Genomic DNA, 21,687 nt, shown 5'->3' on the forward strand with positions numbered 1-21,687 from the left:
CGGTGGAAGTGCTTGTTGTGCCATGGGCCGAAGGGCCGTAATTGTTAATGAATTGGCTGGTTATGGATTTAACCGTGAGCCGGATGGCTAGATTATTGCCGTGTTACGGCGGAGCCATGATTATGGCTAAGTATAAATGCATATATGCTGTTGAATGAATTGTGAATGTTTGCACTTCCACCATCGGAGATGAGGGTTTCCCTGGGAGGAAGCAGTGGCTAGCCACCACGTGCTCTAGGTTGAGACTCGAAGCTCTTTTGACCCTATGTCGTAAGTGTGGCCGGGCACTGTGAAAGGCCCGAATGAGCTCGCCCCCGTAAATATTCACCAGTGAGGGTGATGGATATGGATCATGATTATGATCAAGTTTATGATGAGTATAACTCGAGTTGGGGATGCGCGACAGAGGGACAGTCCAATGGTTAGCTACCAGGACTTGTCGGGTTGGCTCTATAACCGACAGATGATATCATCAGCCACTAGGGACAGGCATTCATCATATGCATACTATATGAATTATTTGAGATTGCCTATTTGACTGCATATACTTGCTAATTGTCTAAATGCCTTATCTGTTCCTATTTGTAAATCTCTTGTCTGATATAACTGTGTTTGCTATATTACACTCCTACTGGTGGTTGGGAGGTCTGAAGGAATTGGAAAGGGAAGTATCAGTTAGACTGAAGGATCTTTAGTCAGTTGCCACTTACGGTTTAGTTTGTTTATAAGCTTTGATATTATCTGGAGGAAGTTCTAGGATTGCCTTCGGCTTTCCTCTATTATTATGTATTATATATGTGGAAGCTGTTACCATGCTGGAGACCTCTGGTTCTTACCCATGCGGATTTTGTGGTTTTTAGATGTAGGGCGTGAGGTTTCTCGCTGAAGCATGTTGGGGGCTTCTGGACTAGCGAAGATTCTTGTTCTCGGGACTCTGTTTTATTTTATATGTTTTGCGTAGATACTTTTATCTCCATTAAATAATACAAACTGTGATGACTCCTTCTAGAAGGGATTTTGGAGAATAGATTTCTGTATTTGTCTCCCTTTGGGGTTTCCTTTGGGGTTTTCCTTATTTTATTATATGTATATATTGCTATGCTCGGACCGGTTAACTTCGCAACCGGATTTTGAGTTTTGATATTTCCCTTTTTGACACTCCTTTGTATGTATATAATCTCGCGTTAGCTTACCCTTTGCTCGTTGCGTTATCGATTGGAGTGTTGCGCTTTCGAGTTGCGATTTTTGTTTACCCCTTTTTCTACAAAGGCTCCTAGTTATAATCCTTATTCACACTATTATACGTACTAAATTTTTGATTTAGAGGTCGTAATACCTTACCATCTCTGGATTATGACTTAAGTATAAGACTCTGTATGGTAGGGTGTTACATTATGGTATCAGATTAGTTCGTTCCTGTAGAGCCTGAGGGACGGACTGACTATGCTTCTGTGCATTCTCTGTATGTGTGTTATGTGCTGTTAGTATATCTACTTGATATAATTGGCATAAATGTTCATGAGCATACATTTGGGACTTTGAAGCACTAGACTTCCGATATTGAGACTGATCAACTTAATATTGATTGTTTGGTGTGTATAGGAACCAGATGGCACCTCGTGGACGCAGTAGAGGTCGTGGGAGGAGTCGTAATAATGCTCGTGCGCCGGAGAATAACCCTAATGACCCGGTGAACTTTATGACTGCGTTGGAGAACATGGCTGCTACTATGCAAGCCACTGCTGAGGCTCTTGGTCAATAGATGAACAACCATGGTAATGACGGAGGTGGAGTTCAGGGCCCGATGACACTGGCAAAATTTTTGAAGGTTAATCCCCTGAAGTTCAAGGGAACTACTAGCCCGACTAAAGCTGATACATGGTTTCAGACTATGGAACGAGCATTGCAAGAGCAGGTGGTACCTGAAGGGCAGCGTGTGGAGTTCGCTACCTATTTGCTCACTGGTGAAGCGTCGCATTGGTGGCAAGGAATCCGACGCCTCCTGCAGCAGGGTGATGATTATATCACCTGGGATGTCTTCCAAGAGGAGTTCTATAAGAAGTACTTTCCGACTTCTGCCAGGACGGCCAAGGAGCTTAAATTGTTGCAGCTGAAGAAGGGTACTATGTCCGTATCTGAGTATACTGACAAGTTTGAGGAGCTGTTCAAATTCTCTCGTATGTGTCAAGGGACTCCGGTAGAATATGAGGAATGGAAGTGTGTTAAGTACGAAGGAGGACTCCGGAGTGATATTTTCGGTTCGGTGGGGCCAATGGAGATTAGGACTTTCTCCGAGTTGGTGAACAAGTGTAGGGTTGCTGAAGAGTGTGTGAAGAGGGCAGCCACTGAGAAAGGAAGTTACAAAGGATCATTTCCACAGAACCGAGGGAAGAGCTTTGCACCTAGAGGTCCGCCTTTCAAGAGGGGAGGTTCTTTTAAGAGGCCCAACAACAACTACTCCTAAGGGAAAAGGTTTGGGAAACAGCCTCAGAATGATCAAGCTTGTACTAGGTGTGGGAGTCACCATCCGGGAGTACCGTGCAAGGCCGGATTGGGTTTGTGCTACAATTGTGGAAAGGCGGGGCATATAGCCGCAAATTTTTCGGAGAAGCAGAAACAAGGTGCTGGGAAAGCACAACAGACTGGTCGGGTGTTCACCACCTCAGCTGTGGGTGCAGAGGGATTCGAGACACTCATTCGAGGTAACTATGAAATGGCTGGTCAAACTTTAAATGCTTTATTTGATTCGGGAGCATCGCATTCATTCATTGCATTTGAGAAAGCCCATGAGTTAGGGTTGAAGATCGTAACCTTAGGTTATGACCTAAAAGTATATAATGCTACCCATGAAGCCATGGTAACTAGGCTAGGATGCCCGAAAGTTAGGTTCAAGCAGCATGATTTTGTCCATAATTTAATCTGCTTACCGATGATCGGTCTTGATCTTATCTTGGAATTGGACTGGTTATCTGAGAACCATGTCCTGCTTGATTGTTCTACAAAGTCAGTGTACTTTATGCCGGAGGATACAGAAGAGCCGGTCGTGGTGAATAATTATTACTTGAATTCAATGATGGTGAACTGTTCCGGAATCGAATGTCGGGTATCCTGTTGTTAACCGCGGGTGTTTCGAGTGATGACCAAAGGTTGGATCAGATTCCGGTAGTGTGTGAGTTTCCGGAAGTGTTTCCCGATGATATTGAGGAATTTCCACCTAACCGAGAGGTCGAGTTTGCTATTGAATTGGTGCCTGGGGTGGGACCAATCTCAAGTGCTCCTTATAGAATGTCACCACTAGAGATGGCCGAGCTAAAGTCTCAGTTAGAGGAATTGTTGGGTAAGAACTTTATCCGACCAAGTGTTTCCCTATGGGGTGCTCCAGTGTTACTGGTTAAGAAGAAAGATGGAAGTATGCAACTTTGTGTGGATTACAGGCAGCTGAACAAGGTCACCATAAAGAATAAGTACCCATTGCCGAGGATTGATGACCTCATGGATCAGTTACAAGGAACTGGGGTTTTCTCCAAGATCGATTTGCGATCCGGTTATCACCAGATAAGGGTGAGGGGTGAGGACATCCCTAAGACCGCTTTCAGGACTCGTTATGGTCATTACGAGTACACTGTAATGTCCTTTGGGTTGACGAACGCTCCTGCAGTATTCATGGATTACATGAATAGAGTGTTCCGTCCGTTTCTGGATAAATTCGTTGTTGTCTTCATTGACGACATACTAATTTACTCTAAGACTGAAGAGGAGCATGCGGAACACTTGCGGACCGTGTTGCAGATTTTAAAGGAGAAGAAACTCTATGTGAAACTGTCTAAGTGTGAGTTCTGGAAGAGTGAGGTGAATTTTTTGGGTCACGTGGTGAGTAAGAAGGGAATAGCCGTAGATCCAACTAAGGTGGAAGCTGTGATGGATTGGAGGCAACCAACCACAGTAACTGAGATAAAGAGTTTTCTGGGTTTAGCTGGCTACTATCGAAGGTTCATCAAAGGCTTTTCGCAATTAGCCTTGCCGTTGACAAAGTTAACCCGCAAAGACACTCCGTTTGTTTGGACTCCTGAGTGCGAGGAGAGCTTTCAGACATTGAAGAAAAAGTTGACCACTGCACCTGTGTTAGTGTTACCTGAGCCGAACAAACCATTTGAGGTGTACTGTGATGCCTCACTAAAGGGTCTAGGATGCGTGCTGATGCAGCATCATAATGTGGTGGCGTATGCCTCACGACAGTTGAGACCTCATGAAGTTAGTTACCCTACGCACGATCTGGAACTCGCTGCAGTCGTGTTTGCCTTGAAGGTGTAGAGGCATTATCTCTATGGGGTTAAGTTCCAAGTCTTCTCCGATCACAAGAGCTTGAAATATCTCTTTGATCAGAAAAAGCTTAATATGAGTCAGAGAAGGTGGATGGAATTATTGAAGGACTACGACTTTGAGTTGAATTATGATCCGGGAAAGGCAAATGTAGTGGCGGATGCGTTAAGTCGGAAGTCGTTATATGCAGCTTGGATGATGCTTCAAGAGGAGAAGTTGCTCAAGGGATTCGAGAGTCTAAAAATTAGTGCTCGAGAAGTATCTGGAACCTTGTGTTTGAGCCGATTAGAAATCTCGAGTGATTTTAAGTCCGAGCTCCTAAAGGCTCATGAAAATGATGAAGCGTTATGGAAGGTGTTACCGGCTATCGAACAAGGAAAACGGTGGAGAGTGTCGGAAGAAAGAGATGGGTTATGGAGATTCAAGGGTAGGATCATTGTGCCGGATGTTGGCACTTTGAGGCAAGATATCTTAAAGGAGGCACACAAAAGCGGATTCTCCATTCACCCGGGAAGTACTAAGATGTACCATGATTTAAAGGCGATGTTTTGGTGGCCAGGTATGAAGAATGATGTGGCGGAATATATTTCAAAGTGCTTAACTTGCCAAAAGGTAAAGATTGAATATCAAAGATCTTCTGGGATGTTGCAACCTTTAGAGGTTCCGCAATGGAAATGGGAAAGTATTGCAATGGACTTTGTGTCAGGATTGCCAAGGACTAGGACTGGTTTTGATGCTATCTGGGTGATTGTGGACCGACTGACGAAGTCAGCTCACTTTTTGCCCATTCGGATGACTTACACCCTTGAGGAGCTAGCTCGGTTATACATAAAGGAGATTGTGAGACTCCATGGTGTACCTGCTACTATAATCTATAGAGATCCTCGTTTCACTTCGAGGTTCTGGGGTGCATTTCAGAAAGCTTTTGGAACCCGATTAAGCTTGAGTACAGCTTACCATCCTCAAACAGATGGTCAATCCGAGAGGACAATCTAAACACTAGAGGATATGTTGAGAGCTTGTGTTTTGGACCAACCGGCGAGTTGGGATCGGTATATGCCGTTAGTGGAGTTTGCATACAATAATAGTTACCATGCGAGCATCAGAATGGCTCCGTATGAGGCATTGTTTGGGAGGAAATGTCAATCTCCGCTATGTTGGTATGAAGCTGGAGAGAAAGGCTTGTTGGGGCCGGAAATGATAGCTGAGACCACTGAACAAGTTAAGAAAATCCGAGATAGGATGCTTACGGCGCAGAGTCGCCAGAAGAGTTACGCCGATCAGAGGCGGAAGCCCTTGGAATTTGAAGAAGGAAATCATGTTTTCCTGAAGGTTACTCCAACCACAGGAGTAGGTAGGGCGATTAAAGCAAAGAAGTTGAATCCTCGATACATTGGTCCATTTCAGATCCTGGAGAGGATTGGACTGGTGGCGTATCGAATGGCTCTACCACCTCATCTTTCGAACCTGCACGACGTATTTCACATGTCGCAGCTTCAGAAGTACACTCATGATGCTAGCCATGTGTTAGAACCTGAATCGGTTCAGTTAAGAGAAGATTTGACGCTTCCAGTGGCTCCAGTCAGAATCGATGATACTAGTATCAAACAGTTGCGTGGAAAAGAGGTTTCATTGGTCAAAGTGGCTTGGAGTCGAGGCGGTGTTGAGGAACACACTTGGGAACTTGAGTCGGAGATGCGAACGGATTATCCGCACTTGTTCCCAGGTAATTGAATTCGAATTTTGTGGGCAAAATTCCCAATTAGGTGGGTAGGATGTAAGACCCAGTTAATTAACGGCTAATTAACCCATAAATGAGAATTTATTCTAGAAAGCCAAAAATGTTATTTTTATGGCTTAATATGATAGAGGAGATTGAGACGAGAATTTTGGTACCAATTTTATAGAAATCGGACCAAGATTGGACCGAACGGGCCAAACCGGTCCAACCGGACCCAAAATGGGCCCTTGGCCCAACTAAACTAAACCAAAACCCTAGTTTTCAGCACTCTCTCTCCTCACTTATCACTCAAATACGCTGAAATGGAGTAAGGGAGGGGAAGAACACTCTCTCAAACTTCTATCTCTCACTTGATCTTCAAACCACCATAACTTTTGATCTAGAGCTCCGATCGCCGCACCATTTGCGCCCACGTGTTCACCGTGGAGAGCTCTACAAAACCCATACAATCAATCTTAAGGTAAGCCACGTTTTGCTCTTCGAAATTCCAGCCCTTGTTTTTGAGTTTCATGGATGAAATGTTGAGATTTTGGGCTCTTTGATGTTATAGGACCCAACTCTCTTGAAGGAGAAGGTTAATCTTGTCTCCTTGGACCTTGGGTGTGGTAAGATTCTCAACCCTAGTGTAATTTGTTGCTCTATGATGTTGGGTATTGAGATGTTGTGTATGGGTATGATGATTGTGGCTTAGGTTGTGTATACGTGAATATTGGAGCTTGATTGGTGATTTTGGAAAGCTTGGGAAAGGGTTTTGTGTAATAAAAATCTATTCTTGGAGGTGTTGAGACCTTGAGAGCTTGTGGACAAGTGGTTTGGAAGTGCTCCGGTTGAACTTGGGAAATCGGCTAAGGTATGGTCTCGATTTCCCGTATCTAATATGTAATATGGTAGGAAATACTTAGGCTAGAGGCCCTAAGATAGGCATTGAATTGTTGATGTTGTTGAATGGTTGAGGTATATGATGTGATCATATATGTGATTATGAATATTGATGCCTTGATTGTGTGATATATGAGAAATGCATGTTGTGATATATGCTTCATGGATGATTGAGGTTGAATTGATGGGTGGTACCATGTTGATGGTAAGTATGATGTTGATTATGTAAAATGATAGCTGATTAGAATGGTATTATTGGAAATTGGGATGAGGAAGGATGTATGACATGACATTGTGTTTGTTCTTTAGCCATTTGATTGAGAAGTGTTAGAATGGTTGTATGGTGGTTTTGGAAAATTTGGAAAAATGTTAATATGTGAGTTGAGGATGGCTTGATGTTGATTTTGGTACATTTTGATTGATTTCAAAGAAAAGGGATGAAATTGGCATGCTTTGATTGATTTTGAAAAGAGTTGAAAGTGGCTTGTTTTGAAAATGGCACTTTATGGTTTTGTATGAAAACATAGTTTTTATGCATACTTTGACGGGACATAACTTGGACTACAGATCTCTGATTTGTGCCAAATCTGTTTAGAAATGAAATTGGATCCGGGATGTCCATGCCGTTCGAAGAACGGGTGAAAAACAATTTAAAATGAGAAAGTTATGTCCGTCGGGAAATTGGGGGTTGAATCTGTAAATTCTGCAGCTTTTAACTTAGAAAATTTTTAGCAGAATGACCCTCCGCGCGTAGGCGCACTTGGCACGTACGCACCGTTCTTCAAGAAAGCACCATCCACGCGTGCGCGTGGTGTGCGCGGACGTGTCGATGCGCTGCACCAAATGCCCAGCTATTTTCCCGAGAGTTGTGCCAGAGTTGTGCCAGTTTTGTGCCTAGGGCGCAAGAGCACCCACGCGTACGCGTGGTTGACGATCGTGCGATGTTTGGCTATTTTTCAACCCGCGCGTCCGCGCGTATGACGCTTGCGCGTCGATGAGATTTTGTGGCCAACCACGCGTGCACGTAGAATGCGCGTACGCGTGGCCCTGTTTTCATCCCAAAGTTGATTTTTGAGTTTTAAAAGCCAAATTTCATACTTCTAAGCCTCCGATCTCACCACTTATGTCTTAAATCATTATAATATGCCTAGCAATGAGGCAAGGAGCTAGTAAATGTGGTAACTTGCGAGTGAAGCAAGGGAAAAATGAATGATCAATGAGGATCAAAGATGATTATGTGAGATGCGGAGGATGGCGGTGGAAGTGCTTGTTGTGCCATGGGCCGAAGGGCCGTAATTGTTAATGAATTGGCTGGTTATGGATTTAACCGTGAGCCGGATGGCTAGATTATTGCCGTGTTACGGTGGAGCCATGATTATGGCTAAGTATAAATGCATATATGCTGTTGAATGAATTGTGAATGTTTGCACTTCCACCATCGGAGATGAGGGTTTCCCTGGGAGGAAGCAGTGGCTAGCCACCACGTGCTCCAGGTTGAGACTCGAAGCTCTTTTGACCCTATGTCGTAAGTGTGGCCGGGCACTGTGAAAGGCCCGGATGAGCTCGCCCCCGTAAATATTCACCAGTGAGGGTGATGGATATGGATCATGATTATGATCAAGTTTATGATGAGTATAACTCGAGTTGGGGATGCGCGACAGAGGGACAGTCCAATGGTTAGCTACCAGGACTTGTCGGGTTGGCTCTATAACCGACAGATGATATCATCAGCCACTAGGGACAGGCATTCATCATATGCATACTATATGAATTATTTGAGATTGCCTATTTGACTGCATATACTTGCTAATTGTCTAAATGCCTTATCTGTTCCTATTTGTAAATCTCTTGTCTGATATAACTGTGTTTGCTATATTACACTCCTACTGGTGGTTGGGAGGTCTGAAGGAATTGGAAAGGGAAGTATCAGTTAGACTGAAGGATCTTTAGTCAGTTGCCACTTACGGTTTAGTTTGTTTATAAGCTTTGATATTATCTGGAGGAAGTTCTAGGATTGCCTTCGGCTTTCCTCTATTATTATGTATTATATATGTGGAAGCTGTTACCATGCTGGAGACCTCTGGTTCTTACCCATGCGGATTTTGTGGTTTTTAGATGTAGGGCGTGAGGTTTCTCGCTGAAGCATGTTGGGGGCTTCTGGACTAGCGAAGATTCTTGTTCTCGGGACTCTGTTTTATTTTATATGTTTTGTGTTGATACTTTTATCTCCATTAAATAATACAAACTGTGATGACTCCTTCTAGAGGGGATTTTGGAGAATAGATTTCTGTATTTGTGTCCCTTTGGGTTTCCTTTGGGGTTTTCCTTATTTTATTATATGTATATATTGCTATGCTCGGACCGGTTAACTTCGCAACCGGATTTTGAGTTTTGATATTTCCCTTTTTGACACTCCTTTGTATGCATATAATCTCGCGTTAGCTTACCCTTTGCTCGTTGCATTATCGATCGGAGTGTTGCGCTTTCGAGTTGCGATTTTTGTTTACCCCTTTTTCTACAAAGGCTCCTAATTATAATCCTTATTCACACTACTATACGTACTAAATTTTTAATTTAGAGGTCGGAATACCTTGCCATCTCTGGATTATGACTTAAGCATAAGACTCTGTATGGTAGGGTCTTACATAGATACTAGATAATAAGGCATACATAGATATAAAAGTATAATAAGCTTACAATACTAGCGTCAGCCCACGGAGTTTAGGCCGACTAGTTATATATAGACATACAGAGTTTTGAAAATTAAAACAGTATACAACATATCTCTTTCAAAGTAAGTCTCTAAGACAAATATAAATACAAAAGTGAGAGTACAAAATAAAATATCAAAAATGACTCCAAAATGGGATAAAGATCCTCTGCGCTGTCACCATCACATAACTTACCGAGGTGGGTTATGACCTGCATCTGAAAAACAATAACAGAATATGGTATGAGAACCGGAGGTTCTTAGTATGATAACTGATGGAGGCGGAAATCGGCCAATTAAGAATTTATAATATAAGAACAGCGTTGCAAGTACAGTTCTTAACCGACGAAAATCCGCTTATCAATTTAGAAGGGTTGTCACAAAATTAGAATGAAAATATTGGGAGTAAAAATCCCAGGTCGTCTCCCAACGAGTTAACAAAAGGGTGTTATTTTATCAGTTAGGAATTTTTCGAGAAATTTTGAGAGTTGGATAACAGAAAAATAAAGGATTGTGAATTAAATCAATGTAAATTAAAAGAGATTTATGTATTCAGAATAAAAAGCCTTGACCGAGGGAATGATTAATTGGAAGTTCTATCCTTGTTGGATTTTCTCAAGTGTAGCATCAAGAGGTTGTTGTTTTCACTTAGTTAATCCTTACTAAATAAAGGAAAGTCAAGTGATTGAGCTAGCTCTTATTTACAAGTTCTAATCCTCTCCCTTGGGACGGATTAGCGTTAGTGCCTAGAGAGTTAGCCAACAACTTCCAATTTAACTAATCACTTGAGTATTCCAACTCAATGGTCTCCTTTTAATCAACCCCCAAGTCAAGTTGGGAGTCTACTCTATTGACATGAATATAACGTTCACAGAAGTATAAGAAAAAGACATAATAAATTAAATAAAATAGAAATTAGAAGTTAATTAAAAGTAAAAATAATTCTTTGCATTAATAAATTCCATAATGCAACATATGTATCTGAACAGGATTAATAAGTAATCAAAAGAGTAGAGGAATAAGAAAGAAAACTAGAATAATAAAAGCTTCAACGGAGGTGATGACTCTTCTCAATATCCAAAGCATAAGCATAAATGATGAGCGGATAATTTATACGCTTTTTGGCATTGTTTTTAGTATGTTTTTAGTAGGATCTAGTTACTTTTAGGGATGTTTTCATTAGTTTTTATGTTAAATTCATATTTCTGGACTTTACTATAAGTTTGTGTGTTTTTCTGTAATTTCAAGTATTTTCTGGCTGAAATTGAGGGACTTGAGCAAAAATCAGATTCAGAGGTTGAAGAAGGACTGCTGATGCTGTTGGATTTTGACCTCCCTTCACTCAAAGTGGATTTTCTAGAGCTACAGAACTCAAAATGGCGCGCTTCCAATTGCGTTGGAAAGTAGACATCCAGGGGTTTCCAGCAATATATAATAGTCCATATTTTGGCCGAGTTTAGATGACATAAAAGGGCATTGAACGCCAGTTCTACGCTGCTATCTGGAGTTAAACGCCAGAAACACGTTACAAGCCAGAGTTGAACGCCAGAAACACGTTACAAACGGGCGTTCAACTCCAAGAAGGACCTCTGCACGTGTAACATTCAAGTTCAGCCCAAGCACACACCAAGTGGGCCCCGGAAGTGGATTTATGCATCAATTACTTATTTCTGTAAACCCTAGTAACTAGTTTAGTATAAATAGGACTTTTTACTATTGTATTTGACATCTTGGGACGTCTGGTTCTTAGATCAGAGGGGCTGGCCATTCGGCCATGCCTGAACCTTTCACTTATGTATTTTCAAACGGTAGAGTTTCTACACTCCATAGATTAAGGTGTGGAGCTCTGCTGTTCCTCATGAATTAATGCAAAGTACTACTGTTTTTCTATTCAATTCAACTTATTCCGCTTCTAAGATATTCATTCGCACTTCAACATGAATGTGATGAACGTGACAATCATCATCATTCCCCCACGAACGCGTGCCTGATAACCACTTCCGTTCCACCTTAGATTGAATGATTATCTCTTGGATCTCTTAATCAGAATCTTCGTGGTGTAAGCTAGATTGATGGCGGCATTCATGAGAATCCGGAAAGTCTAAACCTTGTCTGTGGTATTCCAAGTAGGATTCTGGGATTGAATGACTGTGACGAACTTCAAACTCGCGAGTGCTGGGCGTAGTGACAGACGCAAAAGGAGGGTGAATCCTATTCCAATATGATCGAGAACCTCAGATGATTAGCCGTGCCGTGACAGAGCATTTGGACCATTTTTACAAAAGGATAGGATGCAGCCATTGACCACGGTGATGCCTCCAGACGATTAGCCATGCAGTGACAGCGCATCGGACCATTTTCCAGAGAGGATGAAAAGTAGCCATTGACAATGGTGATGTCCTTACATAAAGCCAGCCATGGAAAGGAGTAGGATTGATTGGATGAAGACAGCAGGAAAGCAGAAGTTCAGAGGGACAAAAGCATCTCTAGACCTTTATCTGAAATTCTCACCAATGATATACATAAGTATTTCTATCATTAATTTCTATCTATTTATTATCTATTTTCGAAAACTCCATAATCAATTGTTATCCGCCTGACTGAGATTTACAAGATGACCATAGCTTGCTTCATACCAACAATCTCCGTGGGATCGACCCTTACTCACGTAAGGTTTTATTACTTGGACGACCCAGTGCACTTGCTGGTTAGTTGTATCGAAGTTGTGAATGAAAAACAATTTATTAAGACGTGCGTACAGAGTTTTTGACGCCGTTGCCTGAGATCAATAAACTATAAAAACTATGAGTGTGTAGAAAACCTAGAGGAAGTAGTAATTTTTCTCTAAGAGTCCAATCTAAAACTAAAAACTATGCGAATGAGAATGTGTGTTGAGTCTCTACTTGTCCCCTGGCTCTAATCTGTGTTTCTGGGCCGAAAACTGGGTCCAAACTTGGCCCAAAATTGCCCCTAGCATTTTTTGCGAATTCTGCAGGTAGCGCATAACGCGTGCGCATCGTTTGGCAATTTTCCTTGTCACGCGTACACGTCAAGCGCGCGCACGCATCGCCGTGCAGACTTCGATTCACGCGCACGCGTGAGCCATGTGTGCGCGTTGCTCCTCGCTGGTTGTCTCCTTTATTCCTTGTGCTCCTTCCATTTTTGCAAGCTTCCTCTCCATCCTCTAAGCCATTCCTGCCCTATAAAGCCTTAAAATACTTAACGCATAGATCACGGCATCGAATGGTATAAAGGGGAATTAAAATACACAATTTAAAGGCTTAGAAAGCAAGATTTCAATTATGGAACAAAACTAGAAAGGAATTGTAAAATCATGCAATCTGTATGAATAAGTGTGCAAAGACTTGATAAAACCACTCAATTGAGTACAAGATGAACCATAAAATAGTGGTTCATCAATAACAGTGACCAGTAATGTAAGATATAAGACTCCGGGACGCCGGAGACAATCCTAGAACTTCATATCAATCATAATGTTCAAGCATATAAAACAGATAAATAAATCCTTAAACAGGTTGTCTAACTTAGGGGATTTCTAAACTATCAGTTCATCGCTGTCCCACAGCCTTCACCAGCTTAACCTCCATGCGATCCCATCACCGCCACCTTTCGAATCTCCTCAATCCCAGTAGAAAACACAAGTAATGGAAATACAAGTAAAACACAAGTATAATTATGTATATCAAGTAATTCAAGAACCAATTAAGCAAGTTATACAATTAGGCAAACAATACAAGTCGGCAAAGCAAGCAAACATATAGAATATGCACATGATGAATGCCTGTCCTATTTGGCTGTGATATCACATCGTCGGTTTAACTGCCAACCCGACACATTCCCATGGGAATGTCGCCTTTCGATCACAAATATAGCTACGGGAACCCCCACGGATATAGTGTCGGGCACACTCCTATGATCCGAAAGGATGCGAGCGGGATACTCTGCCACAAACCTCACATCTCAACGTAAGCGGGACTCACCACTACCCTTACGCCGCCGCCACGACCTCGACAGGTGGGATTAACCTACCGTCCCTGTCGGGCGCATAGCGTATCACAATCTTAGTACTTAGTAAAGCCATCATCCCATTCCGAGTCCTAGACTCGTCTAAAACATCATCAAATCCATAACTCCACATTTCATCATACCAATCGTCTTTACAGTACTCTACCACCTCACTCAACTAATTCACCCTCAGTACTCCAGAAACCTAAAGCTTCGTCTTCTAAATTTTTTACTAGAAAATATCTAGTTAAACTGACTTAGGATATTCTCTATATTTCAAAACCTAAAAACAAGTTAAGACACCCTAGATAAGCATTACGGAAGTTTACAAGCTTGCCGAAAAGTAAAACGGTTAAAAACAAAATTCCTATTGAAAAACAGGACAGTGTGCATACGCATAAGGTTGTGCGTACGCATGCCTAGAAGAGTTTTCTCAACGTGCGCGTACGCATAGAGCTGTGCGTACGCAGACAAAGTAAAATTTTCTATTTATTTGTGCACGCATAAATACGTGCGAATGTCCTCAACAAAAGGCACTTCCCAACTTGTGCGTACGCATGATGTTGTGCATACACACAAATTCAGGACCTTTTGCATGCAATCTCGTGATCGGATCCCTCAAAACTTTGCTTCCTTGATGTGTTTAAGCAAGAATCAGGCAACTCTACTCATCAACGCTGTCGTGGGAGTTTACGTGCGAAGAAAAAAAAATAGAAGAGAGGTCATGACAGAAATTGGATTTAGAATTGATGAAAGAATGAAAAATGAATGAAGATTATTGTGAAAGAATAATGAAATCAGAAATGAATCTTAGATTATCACGTTGTATTTTTCTGTTTCTAAAATAAGTTTAATTATCCACCTCCGTCCATGCTCATCGAACCATGTAAAAGAGTGAGTTTAAGAGAAGATCAAACAAACTTCATAGATAAGAGAGACAGAAAAGCATAAAGAAGAAAATGTGATTGGAAAGAAAAGTGAGACTTCTCATTTCTTATTATAATAAATCACACTGTAACTATATATACACTTTAGATGTATATATATACTAATTAACCTAACTGTACATGATGCTAATTGGCTAATTCTAATAGCAAGAGTTAAATAACGAATTGTAATAAACTTCTTTAACTCACTGTGCCAAGGTGGCACGCTTCCTAACTAATATCCACCAACAATTTAATTTATATATTTTGATTTAATTTATTTAGTTAGTAAATTAAATTTTATGTTAGTAGTCTTAAATTTTTATTATTAACATAATAGGAATACCTTTTAAACTATTGTGGCCATCAGAAATTAGAAAAATTTAAAATTATTTTTTGGTTTCGTAATAAAATTATGATGTAGATAAATAATATTGAATGAGTATTTTTTTTTTTGTTGTATAAAAAAATTAATAAAAAATAAAGTGATTATTTTCGGTTCAATTTTAATTATCTCAAACTATGATGTAAACAAGTAAGATTGAGTGAACCTCTTTTTTATTTTCTATTAAGAAATTTATAAAAGATGATTAAATAATTTCCTTCTATTTAATTCAATCTATCCTTTTAGTTTTATTTATTGTATTTTTACAAGCATTATAAACACTTCTTTTTCTTTTTATCATCACGTCATGTGTCATTTATATTATTAACGAGATAAGTATACTTGAAATCGCTTATTTATACTTATTTTATTTATAATATAAACAAGATACGTTTAATATTTGTATTGTAAAAGAAATATGAAAATAAATACAAAAATTAAAATTTCTCTAAAATGTAAATACTTGAAACCACGTGTCCGAAATGCATGTTTACATCATGCAAAGAATGGTTTTATAATCGAGCAGTAGTATAGAAATAGGAAAGTGAAAGGAAAAAGAAAAAAAATACTTCTCTCAATCTACAAAAACAATAAAAACAAAAAAATAGAAATAGAAAATACTTCTTGTGAATTGAAAAAAAGAAAAAATATTTTGCATGCCGTAAAAAACAAAAAAAAATATACAAACGTTTCTCACATATTACGAAAAGCTTAAAAAATATCTTAAAAAATCCTACCATTATATTTTCAAATTTATACAAACATCATTTTGGGGATTACACTAAAATGCTTCTCATATACAAATTTTTAAGCCAAAAAATTTCTTTAATTTTTTTTTTCATTTCTGGTTTAAAAAGAAAACGAAAGAGACGAACAATTCAGTAGAATTGGCAGACAAATAAGGGAACATTAGATGGCTTGATTAATAATTGGGTCAGGGACACACACATTTCGTACTATGCCAAATTAATTATATAAATAGGACAATGCAATGATTTATTTGAACAATATGAATAATAAGTCTTAAAATTGATCTATTTCAACTAAAAATATTATATCCTAATTTAATGCTACTAATTAAATTTAGGATTAATTTATTATTTTAATTCTATTATTCACATTGTTCAATAATATTGTTGGTTACCTATACTTTTTCATATAAATAATCAGAAGGCATGAGCTTTGCAAGTGTAGTGGCCACCTTATAGAATCAATTGGACCAATAATAATAACACGTTATTTATTAGTAACTTATGAAATTTGCAAATTCAAGACCAAACAGGGACATACTCAGATCCTGCTCTTCTGTATCCCTAAGAGCTCCAACAATGGCTAATGGATAATTGTACCATTCAACAATACCTGCAAAATGCTACTGAAAAGAGTCACATACACATGGCACCAAAAAATTATTCACTGGCTCACCAAATTGAATGGGGATTGACCAAAATTATTTATTATTTACTGACTTACTCGGATTCTGTTGTGCTGGAGACTTCAAAAAAAATCAAGTGGGGGAAACATAAGATAAAAATATATTATATCTAATTCAAAATTTTAAAATAATAAATTATCATCTTATAAATTTTTTATTTTTTTAATATGTAATTAATTTCATACACTCTTCATACTTGTAACATTAACAGACTCATTTAAAGTTAAAGTCCCACCACCTAATTCTTAGATGTTGAACACAAGAGGAGTTTTTTTTTTTTTTTTTTTAAATACTAATAATTGTGGAACGAAAATTAAGCATTCGACTTCATGCTTAAATGAAATATAAGAAACTTATAATTAAACTGTAAGTTCATTTATTGTTTGATCATTTTGAGCCAATTGATTAAAAGTTTAAATTATTTTAATATTTTTTATTTCATATTTATATGTATATTTATTATTAATTTTAATATGATCAATTAATCATTACGTTTAAAATTTTCTTTCATAATTTATTGTTAATTTTCTATTTCATAGTAGTTTGTATGTATAAAAAATATGAATTTTATAGTAAAAATTATTAAAATATCTCTAATTTAATATTTATAATTTCATATGTATAATATTTATAATTTTATAAATATAACAATCATAATTAACAAATTGAGACTGATTTATTCTTATTTATTATTCATTTTTTTATTTTGTGGATCATCACAATCCAATAATTTTTAGATGTTTCCGATTTTCAATAAATTAAGATGGATTAAATTTGAGATGTTTATTAATTTAGATTTTTTATAAAATGTGCTATGGTGATTTAGAGATATCTTTTAGGATTAATGATATAAGAATTAGATTTCATTTGGAAGAAAGATTATATAATTGTGGATATAATAATGAGAGAGAATTTTTTTAAATTTGATTCACATAAAATTTAGAATTATTTTTGTATAATTAAATAAAAGAAAACAATTATAGAAAAAATTACTGGTGTCAATTAAACTAGAAAAAATAATTCACACTTTTTTATAAGTAAGAATATTATTAAATATGTAGTTTTATTTATTTTTTGTGATTTTTTTTAATTAAACCTCAAGCTTTACAATAATACATATAACATCTTTGTTCATACTCAACCATAAAAGACGGCTGTTCAAACCATTTATTGCGGGGAAGTACTATGAAATTAAGAGGTGGTACGTACTCTTATTATTGCAGCAGTCAATTAAGACATATTATCTTATCTTATTAGTGTATTTAAGTATTAATTAATGTCGATTATACATTGGCTATGCTTATTGTGGCTAAGCTATAATGGCTATAGTAAATAAAAATAAAGGCACATAGTAATTTGAAATTGATTTTGGCTTTTTGTTTTTAGGTTTGACGTTTTTCAGTCGAAATGGTTTGAGCGCTAAAAATTTTAATTGTGCAAATGTGTTATTGTGGTAAAATTTTTCCATTATTAAATGATTCATTTTAAAGGAATTAAAAAGCTTAAAATAAAAAATATTACTATAATAACAACTAATTAATAAATAATAACTTAGAAATTATAAAGAAGAGTGTTTTTTTTTTTTTTTTTTTTTTGATCAGGTAGATTGAATGATTTCCAATCCTAAGTACCACACAATATATTTATTACACACTTATTAGATTTTTTTTTTATTTGATTGCCATTGATAGAATTTAAATCTAAGACCTTTAAGATGAGGAGGGGGAGATATATATGCCATATGAATTAAGATTTATTGGTCCAATATAAACTAAGTGAAGTTGGGATTAATATTTAGGATTTATCCGAATACATTTATTGTTCATTTATTAAAGTAAAATTTAAATTTTTCTACTGATAATAATTTTAATATATGCACATATGTTAGCTAAAATCTAATATTTAATGCATACTTAGGAACTACACATATCGAGTGTCAACCATAGGTTATACAGCCGAACCATAGGCCCATAGTCATCTTAGTCATCACAATATTAAGCATCATAGAACTGACCATTAATTGTAACTAAGCTTGTTTGGACCAATTGGAAGAAAAAATGTAGGGAGATATATAGAGTATTGGTTTCTCAATGTAATTAATAAGCGGAGTGAGTAATCTGAATCTTTTTACAAAAGATGAGAACCATCAGACATAATTGTATTGATTTTAATTGAGGTAATGATAAATCTTTCGAGTAAAGATTATTTATTTCATTCCTTAACTTTATAATATTAACTCATTTCAATATTTCAATTTTTTTTAACAAAATTATTTTAAGCAATATTAACCTTTATATATTACTAGTTATTACTTGGATCAGTAATTTCTTGTGGTCCAAAAGCCTTAAAAACCAGTTAATTGAAAATGTGACGATTTTGATAAATAAATGTAGCTCATTATTGATGAAAGAACAAAGAAGAACTAGTAGTTGTTTTAGTGCTCTGATTACGACCCAACCATGAACCATAGGTACACAAACCTTTAATTAAAAACACTACAGTTCTAAGTATTAAATGCTGGCTCAACATAATAGTGCCAGTAATAGTATTAATAAGTCTGGCCAATAACATACGTATCAACAGGTCTCTGAAAATGGTCAGAAATAATAATACTCTGTTTTATTTAGTAGTACTTTCAAAAAATAATTAATAGCACCCTCAATGTTGTTTGCACTTTGCAGGGCACCTCTTGGTATGTTTCGAGAACTGATAATACTTTTAGAACGTGTTTGGAAGTGAAATTGAAACTGATTTGATTTTAAAATTAAATTTTCTATTTTGAATAGATAAAAGTTAAAATTGAATTATTTGTAAATATTGTGGATTTATTTTAGCATTTGTATCGAATCTTTTTAATTTTTTTAATTTTAAGAAAATTTGGTTTGAATTGAAATAATTTGGTATCATAAATATGTAAATAGAAAGTTTAGAAGCCAGCACTTTTATTAAAATTTGATCAATACTTAACCAACAAAAAAAAAGTGAATAATCTCATATTATTGGATAAAATTTTATACTATTAAAAATACTAATGATAGCTAATTAATTATTACAAATTATAAAATTTGCGGATTCCTTAGCACTCCTCGTATGTAAAAATTATTTTTATTCTTTAAGTATTAATTTAAAATAAAAATTATTGGAGAGAAAAAAAAAAAGCCATGATAATTTGGTTATTGATAACAGTGGCTATGGTTATTAGACCATCTCTAGTAGGGAACTCATTTCAATCCTTATTTATGGCTCATATGTCATAAAAAGTAACTCCACATCAGCTTTTGTGTTATAAATAGTAAATAGAAATTCAAAGCATTTCTCTCTTTTCCATTAGGAGAAACTAACTCCAGTCCCTGTTGTGATCCCACTTAATTAATTAATTAAAATACTTTAAATTAATGTAATTAATTTTTTTGATAATATTATTTAAATTTATAAATTTAAAAATAATTCACTATTAAAAGATATTAATATTAAATAAATTCATATATAATAATAATAATACACAATATATAATTCGGGATTACACTAATTTATAAAATTACTTAATACAAAGAAAAACATAATTAAACTCTATAATTGACGACAAGCATTGTGAAATTGCCATATGTGTTCAATCAAGTCCTCTTTCAATTGTCTATGCTGCTGCCTATTTCGAAGTTGGGCATTTCTTTGGAGAAATTGATGGCAAACATCTGAGGTTGTGATAAGCCATTTTCGACATCATTATACTCTAAGTCTTGAGAAATATTTTCTGCATAAGTGTCTCTTTCATCCTCAACAATCATATTATGCAATATAATACAAGCTCTCATTATGTTGGCAAGCTTCTTCTTTTTCCAAAAGCGAGTTGGACCACGTATAATTGCAAAGCGTGCTTGCAACACTCCGAATGCTCGCTCCACATCTTTTCTTTGTCCTTCTTGATATTGTGCAAATAACTTGCGCTTCTCCCCCTTATGGCTTTGAGATTGATTTGACAAATGTGACCCATTCAGGATAAATACCATCTGCTAAATAGTATCTCATAGTATAATTATTACCATTAATAGTATAATTTATCTCCAGAGTACGGTTATTTAGAATATCATCGAACACTGGAGAACAATCTAACACATTGATATCGTTATTTGAACCAGAAACTCCAAAGAACGCATACCATATCCAAAGGTCTGAAGATGCTACAACCTCAAGTACTATGGTTGCAACCCCACAATAACCACTTATTTACATACTTTTCCATGCCTTTGGACAATTTTTTCATTGGCAATGCATGCAGTCAATACTACCCAACATGCCAAGAAAGCCCCAACCTTCCACCATTTGTAGCAGGCGTCATACATCATTCGGATTTAGTTTCCGCAAGTATTCATCCTCGAACACCGAAATGACACCTTCAACAATTTTTTCCAAGCATTCAATTGTAGTTCTCTCGCCTATGCGCACATAATCATCAACAACATCAACTGCTACACCATATGCTAACATCTGTATCGCAGCGCGGTGCATTTTTGGAGTGGTGACAAGTCTCTTCTTCCAGTTGCATCAACCCTCTGTTGGAAATACGGATAGGCGTTTGAGAGAGCGTTTACTATCCAAAGGAACACATGTATTCTCATTCGAAATCTTCGTCGGAAAATGTCAGCATTATACACCGGTTCATCTGCAAAGTAATCTTGGAAAAGGCGATCATGTCCTGCTTCTCGATCTCTGTTGACCCATCTATGAGGAGTTGGGACAGAGCTTCTATCGATATCTTTTTCTTCTGAATATTTGAATAAACACTCATCGATCCAATTATCTATGAGTGTGTTATCTTGCCGTCTTCTTTTGCCATACAAAGCCTGATGAGCGGATAATTTATACCCTTTTTGGCATTATTTTTACACAGTTTTTAGTATGTTTTAGTTACTTTTTATTATATTTTTATTAGTTTTTATGGAAAAATCACATTTCTGGACTTTACTATGAGTTTGTGTATTTTTCTATGATTTCAGGTATTTTTTGGCTGAAATTGAGGGACCTGAGCAAAAATTTGATTCAGAGGCTGAAAAAGGACTGCAGATGCTGTTGGATTCTAACTCTCCTGCACTCAAAGTGGATTTTCTGGAGCTACAGAAACCTAATTGGCGCGCTCTCAATTGCGTTGAAAAGTAGACATCTTGGGCTTTCTAGCAATATATAATAGTTCATACTTTGCCCGAGATTTGATGGCCCAAAATGGTGCTAAAATCCAGCCTAAAACTTTCTGGCGTAAAACGCCAGAAC

The sequence above is a fragment of the Arachis hypogaea genome, chromosome 12 (genome assembly GCF_003086295.3).
Source record: "Arachis hypogaea cultivar Tifrunner chromosome 12, arahy.Tifrunner.gnm2.J5K5, whole genome shotgun sequence".
In the NCBI taxonomy this organism is placed as follows: Eukaryota; Viridiplantae; Streptophyta; class Magnoliopsida; order Fabales; family Fabaceae; genus Arachis; species Arachis hypogaea.